Consider the following 21,278-nt stretch of genomic DNA (forward strand, 5'->3'; position numbering starts at 1 on the left):
TGTGTTTGTAATCTATCTCCATGGCAATTATAACCTTCTTCCACACTATGGAATTGTTATCCTGATGCTTCTTCATCCCATAAAAATGTAAACTCCTTAAAGGAAGTTGTTTTGTGTTTTTGGTTCATCACTGTATTCCTTGTTTTGTCTAAAAACCTTCCTGGTTAATAATGAATTTTCAACATGCGTTGGCAGAATAATTGTGGTGCTCATACTATAAGTTACCTTTGTCCCTAGTTTACTAAATTAAGAGAAAGGTGAGGCACAGGTACTGATTCCATTGGTCTTCAGAAAGCTGGGCAGAGCATGTGCTTTTCATAAAAGTGAAACAGACTAATAGAAATTTTAAACCTTATGGTATTCATAACTGAGTGCTTTGGTTCGTAAATTTGCCAAATGAGGAAAAAAAGTGTACCTTTCAAACAAAGAGGGACTAAAACAACAATAGAAGCATTTCTTTCTTCTCATAGAATCACAGAAATTTTCAGAATAAAAAAATTACTTTCACAATCCAAAACAGAGTATCATTAATATAGCGAGATTTGCCTCTAGTTTTCACTCTCAAATGCATAAATTTGTGTGTGAATGTCTAAATCCAAAATGTAGTATACATAAATTTTATTGTTTATATCTCTGAAATTCATTTAAATAAAAAAAATGATGTGCATTTATACTTTCATAGGAATTAAGCAGACTGAATAAATGCCAAATCTCCCTGGGTGGACTGCTAATTCATGGCTACATTCAAGTCTGTTCTCTTCTTACACATTTAAAGTACATCTTATTGGTACACATGTTTGCAAAAGGTACTGACATAAATCTTTTCCATTGTACTAAGTCAAAGCCATGCACAAACCCCATCTCATTTGTAAATGTAGAACACCCAGTTAACTAGAAGAACATCATTCATTTTGGTGGAGTTACCTGTTGTGATCAGCCAAATAGTTTGTGTTTTTATTCCGCAATTGGCAATTCAACTTCATCTTATTTATAAATCTCATTTTTGATTTTGTACCTTTATCTACATTGTCAGTGAAGAAGAAACCTGAGCACTTTCTTCCTGATATATTTTATTTCCTTCTTTGTGAACTTTTATCAATGATGGCATTAAATAATTGCTCAAATTAGAATAGACCATAATCCTATATATAATGTGGAAAAAAGAGTGAGAGACTCCTGGCTATTTGTTAGATTTGAAGTTTCTTATCTAGAAAGCCAGCAGGCCTGGTCACTTACCACTCTAGTGTCCTTATTTAGAGCAACTCTACACACCAAGGAAAAGTAATTGATAGAGGCAATTATTTCGCCAGCCTTCACACCTGCTCCTTCCTAACAGCCAACCAAACAACTAAACAATAAATAGATACAAACAAACCCATTATTCTCTTGAAAATAAACCCATTTTTCATAAGTATCTTCATAATGCTAATAAAACCAATTTTACTTGAATGAGATGGATCATTTCACTTAGAAAGATATGAAGAATTGTGTTTATCTCAAGTATCTAGTTACTTAGAACAAAATATTTATTTTTTGTTTCTCTGTGTGTGTGTGTGTGTGTGTGTGTGTGTTTAGTCTGGTGTCAAGTGAAGCAAAATTGCCTTATTTTGTTTTCCACTTAACTTTAACTATCATAAATAGAGTTACTCCTTTTTTTTTTTAAAAGTCAATGCAAAACCTGACTTCTTTTCTCAGGGGTGAACTCTAGACAAGAGCCATTATCCCTGAGATTTCTATGTGATTATGATCCCCAAATTAATTTTATAACATCTTTCCAGGATTTGTTGTTGTTACTCCTGTGAAATACATTGAAAGAAGCCTTGAAATCACACTTCCTGAATGGGGAGCAGGAAACGTTTCTCCCTCTTTCTCTATTTCTTCCTACTTTCACCTTGTTATACTACAATAAGTAGTTGCTGAGACAAATAAGAAAATATAAAATGAGAAGTTCCCAAATTTCTTATTTTCTTGGACTTATGCAAATTTTTTATTCTATTTTAGAGGTAAAGTATAACATAATTTAAAATTGAATATTCATTGAAATTTATAAGTATGCTCATATACATAGGGTTCGTTTTTTATATAGCATCTCCTCATATGATACAATGGAGTCAGATTTTTACCTGCTTTCTTAGGTCACTGTATAGCTTCCCTTACCTCCTATCCTAGAGAGAGCCTAAAGGAACAACAGATAGTAGGGAATGTTGTTTTAATAATTATTAACTTGCACTGTCTCTGAAAAGAAACTTGATAGCTTTGTGTTTCATTGGTTCATAAACATGGGGGTAATATTAATTATCCATATGCATTTTTTATGCATTATGTTAGCATCATTCACTGTGACTATTTCTGGATACACAGTACATTGTTTTATACAATGGAGATACAGAAACAAATGAGGCCCATTCCAACATCTGGGAACATGTGGGCCTGAAGCTTGAGAAAATGAAAGTACTTATTTCAGTGATGTTATGAGGTTCCATTTTCAACTAACCAGCAAAATGCTATTGGAGTTATGGCTAGAGAATTAGTGTGAAAATCCCTGAGTTCAAACCTTAGTGTTGTCAATTTTTAAAAATTTTTGTTTATCCACTTATTTGCCAATGGATATTTTTTCCATCTTGAAGCTATGATGAATAACATTTATCAACAAGGGATGTAAAATATATCTTCCAATCACTGCTTTTAATTACTTTAGACATATACCCAGTAAACATAATTTTGATAAAATGATAATTGTATATTTAGTTTTCACATTGGATACATTGATTTCCATTTTCATTACCAACATATAGAAGTCTAAATATTTTTACCTTCTTGCGAAAATTTGTTATGTTCTGTATTTTTAGAGTGTTCATTCTCATAGGAAATGTCATCTCATCATGATTTTGACTTGCACTTTCCTAGATATTAATGATGCTGGATTTTTTTTACATGTGTATATCTTCTTTGGAAAAAATGACTATTTTAACCCAGGCTATTTTACTTTTAACTGTTACTTTGTACAAACTCTGCTCACATAACAAAGAACAATTACACTTCTTAAGAAAGGCTGAAGAAAAAATGCTTAAATGTAATGTAAATGTTTTTTCTATGTCTTATGTGAATGGAACAGAGGAAATGAGAAGCTTGTTTCCTTTAAGGCAGATAAAATGAAGCTAGACAAACATCTTGGCAGGCTGAACATCATCACATATGAAAACTCTTCTTTTCCACGTAGCTTTGCAGATTATTACTATCAAATTTCAATCTCCAAATTTTGTTTATTGACCATCCCCTTGACTATAGTTTTCTGTGTATGAAATCCATGATTAGAGATAGTAAATATGTGCTGGTAATATTTCCCACTTAAGAACCAAATTGTTTAGGTAACTGCCAATTCCCTTTCTTGGAGTAATATAGCTTGCTTATTATTTCATTGGATCTCCAACTTAGGGCTGCACAAAAGACATATAACAAATCTCACCTTTTTCTGAAACAGTTTAGAAGTATTTATTATTTTCCTTCATCGTAAAAACCATATATATTGTTCCAATACCAGGATCAAAAACACATGATACCTTGCTTTCATTACTGCTTCTCTCCTAATTACCTAAGTGCTGTGGTGAAGAGGTCCCATAGAAAGCTCTAGATTATAAAGGAGCTAGATATTTCTCATTACAAAACTGAGTACTTGTCTTCTGGCAACAGACAAACAATGGACACACGGATGCAGAATCATGTGAGTGACAGTTACCAAAATTTCTAAAGGTAAAACCTTTTACTATTTGTGACTATTTGTGACTAAGAACCACTTATAAAATTATTGGTAAACATAGGAAAAAATGATTGGTATCTTCAACTAGGAAAGGGTCCCTAGGTTAAACAGCAATATAATTATGTCATTTAAAAAATCAGTCATTCATTGAAAGAGGAAATTTAGTGATGACATATCACAAGCCATCTACTACTTAGTTATTTGTTTGTTTCTTTTTATGTTGACTTAATCATACTCAAAAGGGGGATACGTACAAATCTAATACCAAATAGATCATTATTGTTGGGTTGACTGATTTGTGCAGTATAGCACTAAGCCTTGTAGGTAATGTCTTAGGAAAGGACTACAGCAAGTTTGTATTTGAGCTGTTTTTGAACATATCTGCAGTCAAAGATTGTTCCCTACTCATTTTTTGTACCTTTCGCAAAAATATATCTATGCACATCATAGTCTTTGTAGAAGCTTAATGTTATCTGAAGGTATACCCAAACTGCAGGCAATAAACACTATTAGCCATCTTCTATTCCTAGCTCTCAGGTCGAACACCAGAAGTCAGTCTATTGTTGTCTGTGTATTCTACTTATAGTTAGATCCACAACATGGATGAGCCTCATGGACACTATTTTTAAAATGAATACTAATAAGACATAATTTAGACATAATATATCAACTTTAATATCATGCCCTAATATAACCAATCAATTCCACTGTATTACACCTGATTAGAAAAGTCCTTTCAAATCCCTCTCAAAATATTGTCTGAATGTCTCACTTATTAGCTGTTGTTCAAGTGTTTCATTTAGAAAATATGTTCTAGTTGTTTTAAGATTCAAAGCATGAAAAATAGATTAATTTAGATTCAAATTTCCCCATGAAAGAAGACACCCTCTGATACAATGACAATCAATGACTCTTTAAACAACATCATGAGCTACGGATCTCCATGTTCATGGCTGCCTTACACTATAATGAGGGAAAACACCCAAAGCCAGGTTATCTAGCTGCATTTTTTTCTCACATAATTTCAAAATACTGCAAAGAGAAAACTAAGTGTTTAGAATGAATGGAATGATGGAAAGATGGAACAGAAACTCTGGTATTTTATCCTTTTTAATCTTGTCAATTCACTATCCCATTGTAGATTAGATGCGTCCAACAAGGACATCCTTCAGCACCATCCTAGTTTATAAAGAAGCTACGTCTTCATTTGGAATATGCGTGTGCGCGTGCGCGCGCGCACACACACACACACACACACACACACACACACACACTTTGCAGTTCTGAAAGGCTAATTCTGCAAGTGTAGGATGAGGTTTCAATCCAAAAAAAAACCACAACGAAATTGGATTTGGGGTGGTCTTTAGCAGTCCACAAAGAAACCTCAAAAATCCTTTGGAGTCACAGCATCTAAAAGGAAACAAGATAGATTCAAAGGGAGATTCTAGAGGTAAAAGTGTCTTCTAGATGTTGCTGTCTGACTTCTAAATTTATTTCAAAATATTTTAATGTGTAGTACTTCAAAAAGAACTTTGTAGTCTAGGCCAATGCAAACAGTAATAATACAAATGTCTACCCTCACTGAAATTGGGATCCATTTTTTTGTTTTGTTTTATTTACTTTTTGGCCAAGGGCAGTTTTGATAGTTATAACATTATTCATGAGCTCTACAAAATTATCAGTACAGGAAGACATCCATGGGCAGGAGACATCCATGGGCAGCAGACATCCATGGGCAGGAGACAAGAAGCCCAGAAGCTCATGTGTCTGCCCTGTTATGTACCAAATGATTTCCTGGACCTTTTAAGACTTGTGAACTTGGCATTTCTCATTTCCACCAGAAATTGTGTTTTTTTAGTTATTGAGCTCTATACTCAAGTCTATGGCATAGAAAGTTGGTATCTATCTTATATGATTTTCACATTAAGCCATGATTTATTTCCCCTCAATTTTAAAAAACAGATTTTCATCTGTGGATCATCCAGCTGATGATATACATGCAAAGCTGCTTTGTTCCTATTGACCCAGTCCAAACCCTCACCATCTCCATCATTACCCTTGTTCTCTCAGATTGCTTCCTATCAGTTCTCATTTTCAGCTATGCCCTTCTCCATCCCCTCTCCATCTGTACTGGAGACATAGGGGAATCTTTAAGAAACATAATTGAGACCATACAATTTTTTATTCAAAGCTTCCCTGCATGATAGCCTCCCCTTTTCAACAGCTCTTCTCAGTGCCTTGGCACTTTATACTGTGTTATGCTAGCCTTACACACTCCTTCTAGCAATCACCATCTCTGGACCCTTATACACATGCTTGTTGTTGCTTTGAACTCCCCAAGTCCCTCCATAATAAAAGGCACCTTGTCAATGTCACCATTCTGTGCTGCTTGGTCTGACTGGTATCTCCTCCTCTTTAGGTTTTTTTCTGATCATCTTACTTCAGCCAGGGCTCTGCTGGTGAGCCACATGTTATATTTATTCTTTCATGCTCTGTGTCACAATCTAAAAGATTAATCTTTTTTCATCTGTGCTTGTAAATCCAGGAGATTATAAGCTTCTTTTGTTTGTTTGTTTATTTGTCTTTAACTAGGGCCTGGGTGCTGTCCCTTAGCCTTATTTTTTTTTCTGAAGGCTGATGCTCTGCTACTTTGAGCCACAGATCTAAGTCCAGATTTATGGTGGTTAATTGGAGATCAGAATCAGCTTTCCTAGTCAGGCTCTCTTTGAACTCCAAACCCCGAGATCTCAATCTGCTGAGTAGCTAGGATTACAGAGAGAAGCCATGGCACCCACAACTATAAACTCTTCATGACAGACTCTAGCTAGCTTTGTTATCAGGTATCTTCCATATCTTGTCCATGGTAAGCACTAAACATTTACTTGTTTATCAGAGAGAACAGTAGAGGAGAGGCCTTTTAAAATTGGTTTCCAGCCCTAGAGAAACCTCAGTTAAAGAATATCATCATCACTGTCTGGCACTGGTGGTTTATGCCTCTAATTTTAGCAACTCAGAAGGAAAAGATGTCAGGATCACCATTTGAAACCAGCAGGGCAGGACAGTCCAGGAGTCTCTTATCTCCAACTAAAGCAGTCAGAAGTGAAGCTGTGGATTAAGTGGTAGAACACTAGTCTTCAGCAAAAGAAGTTCAGACAAAGCACTCAGGACCTGAGTTCAAGGCCCAGGGCAGGCACACACACATACAGACAGACAAACAAGACACACATACAGTAATCACCATCATAGATAATGTTGAGCTGTATTCCTGACATTCTCTGAGCTATCACATGTATTTCTTCTAACTCTTTGAAGAACCCAATGAGGAATATATGACTATACATTTTCAGTAGCAAAACAAACAGTAAATTATATCTTATAATTATATCTTATTATATCTTAATTTGTAGGTGAGAATGAATTCTTTGTAAATAAGTTTTATTCTTAAGATGGTAATTTTCCATCCCCAAGTCATGGTGGCTTTCTGATATTTGACCATATTGGTTCTCCATTTCACAGATAATCTTCTATTCCATGACTGTGTACTATGGGGCTGAGCTCTGTATATCATGTTTCATATTCTTACTCTTGATGTTCTTGCTTAGCCAATAAGAAATTCTGGACATGATAGTTCCGAGGCTACAGAGAGCACTGATTCTGAAAATGCCCTTTTCCCTCTGTCCCTTCAGGCTTGTTTCAGTCTTTCTGTGTCTGTATATATATATAAAAATATGTGTGTGTATGTGTGTGGTGTATCACATCATAACTATAAATTCATATATTGCATATAATAAAACACACACATATTTTCATGATAGAATCTATAAAACATTTCTACACACAATTAAAGCGCTTATATATTATATATAAACCTATTATATGCATAAAGATAGAGCAAAGAGAAGGAGAACTAAAGAGATAGATCAGAAGGGAGTTATCAGGGGAAAATATTTGATTACAAGGGCTGAAACATCCTTTGGCTGAGTATCTGTGTTCTGTAGAAATAAGGAAGCTGGTGTGTGGATCACCTTAATTCCAAAGTGTTTGGAAGCAAGAAAGCTATTGATATAATTTTCAGCTTGAGACTTAAGACCTGAGACTCCAGATACCACTGGTACAAATCCTAGGGCCAGAAGCTAGAGAGAGATGCTAGAATGCTGATGGGTTTGGAAGACAGAGAGCAAGTAGCACCTCCTCTGACCCTTGGTTCCACTTGGGCTCTTAAGGTGAGTGAATAACACCTGTCTGTGCACACAGAGGTGGTATTCTACCAAATCATATACTAATCTCCTCTAGAGGTACCCTCATGGACACACATAAGGATGCCTACTCATGGTGATCAAAAGCAAAATCACCTGCTTTTTGTGGCAGCAGCTTAAATACCTGCTGACCCACTCACTGAGTATAGGCATTGCTTTATTGGATATTCCAGCTATTGGAGTATCCACACATCCAGTTAAGTTGATACCCGGAATCAACTACCCGTGGCCTAAATGTGAAAAGACCTTCCCAGTCCCCTGACAATACCTTCTGACTGGTTCTTTTGATGCTCAACTTTGCCTTTGTTCTCTGGACCCTGTTCATTTAAATGTTTTGCTTCATAAATATTGGAAGAAAAGACAAGCGTGGTAAAATTTTCTTTCAGATATTCTCTCCCTGATATAAATGACAATGCAAACAATATTTAATAAACCTGCTTGAAGTTATAAGTAATAATTGAGGTCAAGCATTACTTCTGAATGCTTAATCTTAACCTCTTTTTCCAACCTCTCATTATCTTCATAACAATAGCACTGGGCAAACGAGTTTCAATCAAGAGCCCCAGTACTTTGTAGTCAAAGGCAGTATTAGTTTACTACAATCTCATTATTTTGCAGGCTTATGCTTTTATCCTAAATCCCTGAAAATACAGCTTTCTGCTTCACTATACCTCCTTGCTTGTTTTACTACTGAATTGTTTCCACTGAAACATTTTGGTGAAGTTGAAATTCAAGATAATATACTGAGTCTTTCCTGTGATTTACTGTGGCGCTGACATCATGCTCTGCTAACTCAAAAAGTCTGGATTGTAGAGAACTTTCTCTTGGCAGTATTAGAACCTCTGTTCTTTCAATGTTTATTTGTTGGTTTGTTTGCATCTTAAAACAAAATGAAATAGCAACATAAAACATGACCTTTCCTTTAATATATGATCATAGCAGGGCCTTAAAACTGCATTGGGCTGAGAAGCATGAACTCTTTTCTGGGGCCCACAAATGAATCACAGGTAGAATAAAAGCTAGGCACCCCTGCCTTCACTTGGTATTTCTGCTCTGTGCAATTTTCCATTCAGCTACCTTGGAATCCAGGACAGACAGAATGATTTGATAATTATGCACTTATCTCTCCATGATGAAATGCCAAAAATAAGCACACTTTTCTTTTTACTAAGCCACATATTTTTCTCCTAGTCCTCCCTACACCCATACACACATACACACACACACATAGACATGCATATGCACACACCCATGGACAGACAGACAGACACACACACACAAACACACACACACATACTTTTCTTTCTCTGACCACCAGGAATGATTCCTATCTACTGATACATATAGCTTGAGGATAAGCCTCCAGTAACTAAGAGATAAAAACCAATAAGCAAGGCCAGCACCTGGCAGGGACATGCCCTTTGTCAAATACCCCAAACCTGAGTTCATGAACTCCACTTAAATACATGGCATTTACTATCTCTTAGAAGGAAGACTACAGCTTTGAGGCAATAGATACTTTCCTCTTCTTAGCCTGCAAAATTATTAAACTTTTATTTCTTTTTTTAAAATTTATTCATTTATTTTTTATTTGTGAACATACTGTACAGAGGGGTTACAATTACATGGGCAGGATAATGCGTACATTTCTTACCAAGCATTGCAGCCTCCTCCATCCCTTCCCAGCCTCCCCTCTCCCCCCCAATCCCAACCCTTCTCCTCCCCCCCCCTTCCCCCCCCCCCCGACCGACGTTGTAAAGCTCGTTTTGGACATGACAACTTATACTTTTCTTTGTTGCATCAGGTCCACCTGTATCCTTAAACAACTGTTTTTTTCCCCCTCTCCTCCACAAGTTATACTGACATCAAATATAGTGAAAGCAGGGGTTATACTGTGGGGGAGGGACATACATAGTCTTATAAATGCGTTAGAAACGCATGCATGAAAGAAAAAAACATTAAAATACATGTCCTCTTCTTAGCCTGCAAAATTATCAAACTTTTATTTCTTTTGTATTTCTTTTCTCTAAAACTCTGCTCTCTCTGTCTCTGTCTGTCTGTCTGTCTGTCTGTCTCTCTCTCTCTCTTCTTTCTGTGTCACTATCTCTTGGCACTTGGCACTTGGCTGAGTTCAGAGTACCCTGTTTCTGGTAAGAAATACAGCTCAAATATGTGTCACATGGTCTTCTTTTACATACAGACATTTGATATCTTATGTCCTTTGTCAGAAGCATAACATATCCATTACTTAATTGAATCTCCACATAAACCAATGAAACATGACCTCTATTTTACTAAAGAAAGGGGGCGGCAGCGGGGGTGGGGGAAAGGGTAGGAGATGGGAAGGGATGGGAAGGGGAAACAAAAGAGGAGACAACAATGCTTGATAAGAAATGTATTCATTATCTTGCCCATGTAAATATAACCCCTCTATACAGTATTTTCACAATAAAAAAGTGACTATTAAAAAAAGCAAACTAACCTGAAGACCTGGAAAGTTAGCCTGCTTTTTTTTTTGTTTGTTTATTTGTTGTTTGTGATTGGTGCAAGTCCTGGTGCTTGAACTCAGGGCCTGGGTACTGTCTCTGAGGTTATTTTTGCTCAAAGATAGTGCTCTACCATTTGAGCCACAAATCCACTTACAACTTTTTTGATAGTTAATTGGAGCTAAGAATCTTACAGACCTTCCTGCCCAGGCTGGCTTTGAATCACAATATTCAGATATAAGCTTCCTGAGTAGCTAGAATTACAGGTGTGAGATACTAGTATCTGGCTAGCCTAGCTTCTTCATGCCAGAAGCTTCTGGCCTGACATGAATAGCTGTGATTCTCAAGATGAGACAACCTATTGCTCAGAATTCCTCACAACTGAGGAGTTATCTCCCCAAAATGCTGCATCCCAAACATTGGAACCATGAGGATGCTTTAGGGGCTACCAGACCTTATTCTGGAACAGACTGCTGTGATCTTAAGGCACTATTGCTCCAGAATTTAGCCTTTTTGTTAGACAGTTCTTTGAGGAAGTTGGCTTCCCTCTGTCCCCTTTCAGTCTGCCTTTTCCAGCAATTAATCATCTATGGCATTTTCTAGTTACCCAGAAAGCTCTGAAAGTGTTCCTGCTAAGAACTAAATCCCTCCAATTAAACCTATTTTAGACAAAATGATTCATTTTATAATTAATTTAAGTACTTTAAAAGTTAACTCTTATTTAGATTCTAGTGAGAATTGAGGTGGCTTATTTTATTTATTTTTTGTTATTGTTGTAAATAACACTGAGAAAGGGCTAAAGACAATTGATATAATAAAATGATAAAAATATTGGTCAAAACATTTTTGTATTCTAGATAGGATGATATTTCTTTCCCCATGTTATCATATTTGCACTAGTGTATGAGGCAGGTGAGGGTTCTGTGTGAGAAACTTGTTTTGACAACACAATTAACATATAAAAGTGATATAAAAGACTTATCTTCATCCATACCCATAGTCCTGTGAAAATTGTAATATGAGGTCAGCTCCTCATATCTGTGAGTTCCACACAAGTAGATCTAACCAATCAGATGCTTGGAAACAAACATATCTGCATAGAACATGTACAGTCCTTGTCCTTATTTCCCTCAATAATGTACTATAGCAATGAGGTATATGCCATTTACATTGTATTAGGTATTGGAGGGAATGTAGATGAGTTAACCTTTACAGAACTATGTGCACAGATTATAAAGTAATACTGTAACATTTTATATAAGGAACAGATACTGGATGCTGCAGGGATCTTGTAAGCAATTCTCGGAAGAGCCTCAGGGACTCATTTGTGGCTGCAAAAATCCCCCATTTCCATCTATGCCAAGATAAGCAGAATGGCGCAGAAAGGTAGGATTGAAATTTTTTTAAATGATGGAAGAGCTGGGCACTGGTGGCTCATGTCTGTATTCCTAGGTACTTAGGATTGTGAGATCTGAGGATTGAGGTTCAAAGCCAGCCGTGGCAGGAAAGTCCATGAGACTCTTAGTTCCAATTAACCAGAAAACCAGAAGTGACATTGTAGTTCAAGTGGTAGAGCACTAGCCTTGAGCTGAAGAGCTGAGGGACAGTGCCCAGGCCAAGAGTTCAAGCCCTATGACTGACCAAAAAAGAAAAAGAAAAGAAAAAATGATGGAAGAAGTCAGGCCAGCCTGCAAATTTTTCTAGAAAATAAGACAAAGAAAGGGCCAAGAATATGGTAAATGAACTATGTAGAATTCAGTTAATGCTAAAGTTTAATTCTAGAGTAGCTACCAACTATTTGCGGCTTCAGATAGATTATTTCTTTTCCTGGAAATGGAGGAAGTAATTTGAAGTCAGATCCTTGCATGTTAGCCCTTGAGCTTTGGCTCTATCTTTGTTTTTGTTTTTTACATTTGGGTATTTATTTATTGTTATCTTGAAATAGTTCAACAATGGAGTTCTGTTTAACAGAGTTTATAAATACATTTTGATCAATGGCACCCTTTTCAACATTCTCACCCTACTTTCCTCTACCTCCTGCTTCCTTCTGTCTTTGTAATTTTGGAGGATATATATTGAATTCTTGACTGCCTTCTCCCCCACCCCCTCCTCTTCATTTGTTTACCCATTTCCCTTGACCCCACACCACCCCTTTCAAGTACCTGCTTCCTGCTGGGGTTTTTTTTTTGTTGGTGGTGACATAGGGTGAACAAGTGCAGCAATGATACTCACTAGACACTGTGCTGAAAATGAGCTACACAACTTGTAAGTGGGGATGGAAGGGAAAACCCAGGAGAGAATGAGGGAAGGGGTGATACTGTCCAAAATGAAATATACCCATTACATCATCTCTATAGTAACAGTAAAAAATGCATGGAAGGAATAGAAAAATAATTTTGTTATTTGAGTACTCCACTGAATTTACCATATTTCAGTTAATACATTTGTGCACACTTGCATTCCATACAATGTATTTACTTACTAAGTTTATAAGCCAAATCTAGCTTCCATATATAAGAGAAAATATGCTTCATTTACTTCCTTTGTCTTTTGGAGCCCCACTTCACTCAACATAATTTTTCCAGGTCTTTCCCTTTCCTAGTCTTTTAGTCTTTAAACTTTTGAGCTACTTTTTAGCCTCATATATACAAACACAACACACATATATGCCAATTAAATTTTAAAAATTACAAATTACATATATATGTACCTTGTAAGATAGTACTTTGTAAATTTCATTTATTTTATATGTGCCCTTTTTAAATTTAAAAAACATGTATATTATTTTTATGTTTAATTTAATTGAAAAAATAGTTTTTAAAAAAATTATTTATTTTCCTCAGGGAGAGTACTGCTTTGGGCAAATTAATAGCTTCTTGTCTCTGAAGTTCGGTATAGTATTTGAGAAGACAGAGATAATGAAACCTCTATGTTTAACTGAGAAATATAAAGATAACATATTCCAGGGAAGTTTTATAGTCTAAGCACATCAGAAACTTCCCAAAGATAGAACTGTTGTAAAATTTTATGTTTAGCCCATTGTAATGTTGATCCTGCAAACCAGTCCTGTAACTTAGAGCCACTATCGATGGAAAATACATATTTTAAAAAAGTTAATTTGGTTGAAATTCAGTGGTGCTCAGATGGACAAATGTAATTACACCCTTAATTTGTGATGGTTTGAGATTATGATTTCTTTGATTTGAGAACAGTGCAACCACAGCACTTTGCATGTAGACCTTCCAGGCTAGCTATGTACTTGCTCCAAGACTATCTCTCACTATGCTGACCAGAATTGGCAGCAGCATGAGCTTCAGCCACCACTTAGCTCATAGACAATAGCTTTGCTAACCCATAATGCTCAGGAAGTGAAAGTTAAAGCACTTTGCATTCACAATATGTCCCTTTGACTTCCTTCTCTTGGAGGGAGAGTGTGTTCATGTTTAAGGTATGGCAGCCTTATGTAGCCCAGACTGGCTTCAAACTAGTGTTCTCAGTCCTTCAGCTGCTCTAACATACTCTCCATATGCATTTTTTGTTGTTATTATTGTACCATTATTAAGCTTTAAACTAAGGACCTGGGTGCTGTGCCTTAGCTTTTTTGATTAAGGATGGATCTCTACCACTTGAGTGATGGCTTCACTACTAGCATTTTAGTGCTTCATTTGGGTAAGACTCTCACAGACTTTCCTGCCCAAGATGGCTTTGGACTTCAATCTTCAGATCTCAGCTTCATGAGTAGCTAGGATTACAGATGTGAGTCCACAGCATCTGGCTTCACTTGCAAATTTTAAACTAACAATGAATTAAAAGCATTGTGGTCATTAACTACCCAGTCAATACATTTTTTTCTATTACATATTGTTTTAATTGTAAATCACGGAAGGAAACACAGTATCAGAAAAGACAAATCTTTTCCTGGCTTGGTGCCAGGAAACAAGTGTTGTTAGATGAATAAAGTAACCATCAGTGTCCTGGATGACAACTTTATAGAAAGGCAAATGCTATCCCTGTATGTCTGGTCTTTAAATCAGACAGCCATAGTAAAACCCAAGGATATTGCAGGAAACAATATCAGTTAAGATGATTTTGTGGGAGTAGAGAAAATAATTTGACCCAGATGTGTAGCTTTCTACTGGTCTGGCTTAATATTATTAGGATAAACCTGGGAACCTCTGGAGGAATAAATTCTTATTAAATAATTATTCTGAGGATAATTTTAGAATGAGATTTGGGCTATAGGTAAACAGAGAGTGGAGAATTTTCTGTGCATTTCTTTTTTTATTTATTTTTATTTTTTATTGTGAAAATACTGTACAGAGGGGTTAAAATTACATGGGCAAGATAATGAGTACATTTCTTATCAAGCATTGTAGCCTCCTCCTTTGTTTCCCCTTCCCATCCCTTCTTATCCTCCCCTCATCCCCCCACCTAATCCTCCTCCTCCCCCCACCAAAGTTCTTTTTCAACATAACGATTTGTACATCTCATTGTTGCAATGGTTCCACCTATATCCCTATTTAAATGATTTGTTTTTTTCCCTTCCCCTCCACAAATTATACCAACATCAAATACAGTGAAAGCAGGGGTTATACTGTGGGAGAGGGACATACATAGCAACAAAGAAATACTCTTATAAATGTGTTAGAAACAATCGCATGAAAGAAAAAAACCATTTGAATATGTATCTTAGGGTTCATTTCCCTAACATCACTTTATCTGACCTTTTCTGCTTGACTCAGACATATACTAGATATTGCAAATAAGGGAAACCATGGGACCTATGTTTCTTTGGTCCTGGCTTACTTCACTTAATATAATTTTTTCCAAGTCTTTCCATTTCCTAACAAATGGGACAATGTCATTCTTTCTGATGGAGGCATAGAATTCCATTGTGTATATATACCACATTTTCTTGATCCATTCATCTACTGAGGGGCCTCTGGGTTGGTTCCATATCTTAGCTATAGTAAATAGTGCTGCAATAAACATAGTCATGCTTCTAGCTTTAGTGTGGTCTTGTTTGTAGACATTTGGGTAAATGCCCAAAAGTGGGATTGCTGGGTCACAGGGGAGCTCTATGTGAGTCTTTTGAGGAACCTCCATATTACTTTCCAAAGTGGTTGAGCAAGTTTACACTCCACCAACAATGAAGTAAGGTTCCCTTCTGTCCACATCCCCTCTAGCATCTGTTGTTATTAGAGTTCTTGATTTTAGCCATTCTAACTGGAGTGAGGTGGTATCTCAACATTGTTTTGATTTGCATTTGAGAATCCACGAACCATAGGAAGAACCCAATATGTCATTCTTCCTTTTTAAATATTTTTTATTTATTCATTTTTTTAGTATGTCATTCTTTCTGATGGAGGCAAAGACCCTAAAACACAAGAAATCAAAGAAAGGTTGGACAAATGGGATTGCATGAAACTGCAGAGCTTCTGCATGGCAAAGGACATAGCTAGCAAGATCAATAGAAAGCCCACAGATTGGGAGATCTTCACTAGCCATACAACAGACAAGGGTCTCATATCTAAAATATACCTAGAACTCAAAAAATTAAATTCCCCAACAACAAATCTTCAAAGAAACAACTGCCCAATAAATAATTGGGATAAAGGCTTACAGAGAAACTTCTCTGAAGAGGAAAGAAGGATGGCCAATAGACACATGAAGAAATGCTCAACCTCTTTAGCCATAAAAGAAATGCAAATCAAAACAACATTGAGATACCACCTCACCCCAGTTAGAATGGCTATAATCAAGAAATCTAATTACAACAGATGTGGACAGGGGATGTGGACAGAAGGGAACATTACTGCATTGTTGGTGGGAGTGTAAACTTGTTCAACCACTTTGGAAAGCACTATAGAGATTCCTCAAAAGACTCCATATAGAGCTCCCCTATGACCCAACAATCCCACTTTTGGGCATTTACCTAAATGTTCACAAGCAAGACCACACTAAAGCTACCAGCATGACTATGTTTATTGCAGCATTATTTTCTGTGCATTTCTCTATGTTTTCTTCTCATATTATGATAATCTTCAAATATTGTATAATAGGGTTTATTTTCAACATGTCTTTTTGTGTGTAGAGTGCATCTTGAATCATCCTCTTTCCTTTTTGCCTATAGTTGACCTTGAACTCAGAGCCTGGGCACTGTCCCTGAGTTTTGTGCTCAAGGCTAGCACTCTTAACACTTGAGCCAAATCCTCACTTCCAGCTTTTTGGTGGTTAATTAGAATTAAAAGTCTCATGAACTTTCTTTGCTTTGAGCTGTGTTCCTCAGATCTTACCCCCCTGAGTAGTTAAGATTATAAGTGTGAGCCACCAGTACCCAACAGATTATTTCTTAAATCCCAGGACAATTAACTATTTATAAGTTTAACCATGGGAACGGGGGGCTGCTGATATGGGATGTGGCATAGATTTTTTTTCCAAGATTCTGGAAAGAATTTTGAGACACCTAAAAAGAAATTCACTGGATTTTGGAGACAAAGAATAACTCTTAAGTATGTCCTACCAAATTTATTGATTGCAGTTGGCTTTTTCCAGATATAAAAAAATGGAAGAACCAGGCACTATTGAGTCATTCTATTCTTGTAATCCCATCTACTTAGGATGAAGATGAGATATGAAGATGACAGTTTGAATCCAAATTGAGAAGAAAAGACTGTGAAACTCTTATCTTTAATTAACCAAAAAGTCAGAAGAGGTGTTGTTCAAGTGGAAGAGTACTAGCCTTGACCATAAAAGCTAAGTGAGAGTACAGAGGTCATGACTTCAAGCCAAAGTATTAGTAATATATATATATATATATATATATATATATCAAACAATTAAAAATGGAAGAAGATCCTCCTTAGTAGGTGGTTCTATAGTTCCTTATCCAATATTTATATACTTTTTTCCTTATTTTTCATGGGGCTTGAACTTAGGGCTTGGGCCCTGTCACTGAGCTCTTTTGCTCAAGGCTGGCACTTTACCACTTTGAGCCACAGGGCCACTTCTCGTATTATGTTTGTTAATTGGAGATAAGAGTCGCACAGCTTTTCCTGTTGTGGCTGGCTTTGAAGGATGATCCTCAGATCTGAGGCTCCTGAGTAGCTAGGATTATAGGCATGAGCCACTGGCACCTAGTTCTCCACTTAACTTTTTAACTAAGCTCCATAGCATGTTTCTTCCTTAATTTAACTTTTGTTCTTCTTTTCTTTATAATGCAGACAATGTGACTTATCCTGAAATGGTCTTGGAAGGTATCAAGATGGAAGATTTATATTAAGTTGTTTGAAACATAAAGTACTAGATTTAAATACATTTTTAAATAAGTGAAAATTTTCAACACTTTTTGATCTGTCATTTTTCATTTTAGTTATTGATGGTGGGATATTTCATTTCAAATGATCTCTCATTCATATAACATACACAGACATACATACACACATATACAAAATTCTTGAGAAATTTGAGCTAATATTGGCTAATACTATCATAATCGGAGAATTTTATATACTTTACTCAATATTTACGGTAAATATTGTGTGACTAGGTTGGTGATAAGTTCCTTTGAAGATGTGACATTTTATTTTTTATTGTTATTGTTAAGGTGATATACAGAGGGGCTACAGTTACATAAGTTAGACAAAGTGTACATTTCTTTTTTAACAATATCACCCCTTCCCTGGCTCTCTCCCAGTTTTTCTCTTCCATACCACCCTACAAGTTGTATAGTTCATTTTTAACATAGTGTCTAGTGAGTACCATTCTTGCATTTGTTCACCCTTTGTCCTACCATTTTTGCCCCTCCCCTGTTCCCTTCAAAAGACAAATAAATGAACAAATGAGATAAAAAGGAAAAGAAAAACAGCAACAAATAAGAAAAAAATCTCTTGTTTCCATTAACTGGAGTTTAATTCCAGAATGTGCCTCTAAATCTATGAGTAAACCTATCAGATGGTAAAAAGTTAAAAAAAAAATACACTGGGGCATGATAAATTATGCAGCTTTCTATGTTTTCACATAGAGTGAGAACAAAGGAGAATGTTCTTAGGAGAGGATCACAAAGTCTCAATAACTATGTGCATCTGATCAAGTAAAATTAATTTCTTGAGAGGGTCCAGTCGTGAGCCTGAACTCTGGGTATGGGCGCTGTCCCTCAGCTCTTCAGCTCAAGGCTAGCGCTCTACCACTTGAACCACAGCACCACTTCTGGCTTTTTTCTTTTTGCTTATGTGGTGCTGAGGAATCAAACCCGGGGCCTCAAGCATGCAAGGCAAGCACTCTACCACTGAGCCACCTTCTCAGCCCAAGTAAAATTAAATTTTAACTTGATTGTTTGGTAACTTAGAATTCCTTCTTCCATCCCTTGATGAGGCACTATCATTTTTGTGTTACAAAAGGTATAGTTGAATGTGACAAGGATCTGTCAAGGTATGCATGGGGAACATCTGGCCCAGGTTAGGTTTGTCTCTCATGTTGATAAAGATATGCTCAGAAATCTGTAACTTGGTTTTTTGTTTTTTTGTTTTTGTTAGTCCTATGATTTAAATCCAAGGGCTCACCTTTGCTTGCTAGATAGATGCCTTACAGCTTGGGCCACACCTCTAGTACCTTTTCATTGTAGTTATTTTTGAGAAAGGATTTTGTTTTTGCCTGGTCCACTCAGAACCATGATTGTCCTGTTCACATTTCTCTCTGTAGCTTGGAAGAAAGGCACAGACCATTATATTCAGTTTTATTGTTAAGATGGAATTTCATGAATGTTTTTGTCTAAGAATCAGCCTCTCTTTTAGCTGGGATAATAGATGCTTACCACTATGCCCTGCTAATGGGCACAGTGATAGTGTGTGTGTGTGTGTGTGTGTGTGTGTGTGTGTGTGTGTACATCCATTTGAAAGTATTAAACACAATAATTATAAAATGCAAAAAAATATAAACTATATTTAAAATAGATCTAGACAGAAGCAAGAGTAAAAAGCAATAATCAAAAATAACAATAAATTTCCAACTTGAAATTATTTGATTTCTGTACACTTAGATCTTAGATAATTAAACATAATTTTAACAGCACTATTAAACCCGAAATATAGGAAAAGCTTCCAGATCCAAAAAAAAGAAAAAGGTGGAAGAGAAGGAAACTAAATAGGATAAATTAATGAAAAGAGTAGCGTAAGCAAGTTTAGAAGTAAATTGCCTTGAGTCATGTGAACACTGGAGCACTAGAAATACTTTTGGTGACCACACCATTCAGGAATTAACAACTTGCCTGATTTTCACATGACAGTTAGAAAGTGACTTGGAAAATGTACATATCACTCTCACCTGACAGAAGTTAGAGACTTCTAAATGTCTTGTCTTTAGCAAAATAATGTGCCAGGAAAATCTCTTGCTCATAACAGATTGCCAAATGTGGTATATAATTCCTTTTTTTCATATTACTTTTATTATTATCTTTTGGTAGATGTACAAAGCTTAACAAAGGTTTAACAATGCACTTTGTGAATACAGTAAATCTTGATTAGGATAGTTAAGTAGAGGGAAAAACATCCACTTTATCAGTGTCCCCTGAGAGTCTGCATCTACATACCTACCTTTATGTGAGTCTTGGAGCACCATGTATATTAGCTTCATGGTCTAGAAAAGACTGTGAGGAAATTCAACAGCAGTGTTCTTGAAAAACATATATATATATATATATATACATATATATAATGTATTTTAATCAATACATAGCAATCATACATAATTAAGGGGTTTTATGTGGTATATCCATGCATATATATGATATAATTTTGATCAGATGAGAGTTATTAAGGAGTCTATTACCACAGAAATATATTTATGCGTTTAGCGTCTTCACATCCTCTCAACTAGCTGTTTCCTGTTGAGGGTTAATTGATGCATCATAGAAAAAATAAATGCAAATTAAGAGAAATTTTAATTGCAGGTCTTTAAGACAGGCACATATGATGTACAGTAAAGGACAAGCTCAAAATATAATATTAGTAAATACTAAGAAAATAATGAGGCTTTGTAAGCAACTAAGAGAGGAAATGCTAAAACTCTAAACCATGCCTTTTTTGAATGATTTCTGATATTAGAAATATAAGCTGTGGAAGCTGATAATGGTCGGCTTAGGGCTAATAAACTGCTGTACTTACAAGCGGAACACTCCAGAGGAAAATTAACTCTTAAACATTAGTTTGAACCCAGTGCCTTTCAATAGCATAGTTTAGTAATATCTAGTTACTTAAACAAAGTATAGCACATGGTTAATTTTAATGCATGAGTGACTGTGTGAAACTTCCAAGAATCTAAACAAAGACATTTCTGTAGAGATGTTTTGTGAACTAAATCTGAATCTATGCTGTGATTGGGGTTTATCCTTCAGCACAAATGAGAAATAATTTAATGAACAATTTTCAGAAATTCGAAGGTTGGGCTTATTCACATTTGTAAAGTCACTAGGAGTAAAACAACTAGAGTAGATAAAGCTCAGTCTCGTTCAGTAAATGGTGTATTGATTTTACAACTTTGCATGCGCATTGTAGTGTTTAGGATTCATGTATTATGTTCCAGTATCCGCTTGTTCCCAGAGGGCCTGAATCCACAGCAGGAAGCTGAGAACCCCTCTAATTTGTTTAACTTACATAGCATTTAGTCTGGAGTCTGACAACTATTAGAGGAAATAAAGAAGTCCACATGACATGGAACACACACACACACATACACACACACACACACACAGACTATAAGAGAAAGGAAAGAAAGACAGGGAGA

The sequence above is a fragment of the Dipodomys ordii genome, unplaced genomic scaffold (genome assembly GCF_000151885.1).
Source record: "Dipodomys ordii isolate 6190 unplaced genomic scaffold, Dord_2.0 Scaffold22, whole genome shotgun sequence".
Lineage (NCBI taxonomy): Eukaryota > Metazoa > Chordata > Mammalia > Rodentia > Heteromyidae > Dipodomys > Dipodomys ordii.